We start from the raw sequence: 479 nt of genomic DNA, 5'->3' as shown, positions 1-479 counted from the left end.
AATCTGCATTATGCAGATGACACACCCTGCTTGCTGAAAGTGAGGAGGACCAGAAGCACTTGCTACAGAGGGTCAAGGACTGCAGCCTCCAATATGGATTGAGGCTCAATATCAAGAAGACAAAGATTCTCACCACTGGGTTAATTGGCAGCATCAGCATGGATGGTGAAGAGATTGAGATTGTACACAGCTTTAGTTTCCTTGGCTCCACAGTCCACACTCGGCACCAGCAGCCAGGAAATTAGAGATGTATTGCCATGGGAAAGTCTGCTGTTACAGACCTCTCCAAAGTACTGAAGAGCAATGGTGTCTCTTTAGAGACTAAGGTTCTCCTGATACAGGCCATGGTCTTTGCTATCACTTGTTATGCATCATAGATTTGGGCAATGACTAAGGAGGATAGAAGGAGAATTGATGCCTTTCAGCTGTGGTGCTGGAGAAGAGTATTGAGGGTACCATGGACTGCTAGGAAAACAAAC

Source organism: Elephantulus edwardii, unplaced genomic scaffold (genome assembly GCF_000299155.1).
Source record: "Elephantulus edwardii isolate Elephantulus edwardi_28Jun2011 unplaced genomic scaffold, EleEdw1.0 scaffold00002, whole genome shotgun sequence".
NCBI classification, from domain to species: domain Eukaryota; kingdom Metazoa; phylum Chordata; class Mammalia; order Macroscelidea; family Macroscelididae; genus Elephantulus; species Elephantulus edwardii.
The sequence above is the reverse complement of the archived record's forward strand: the minus strand, read 5'-3'. Positions refer to the sequence as shown.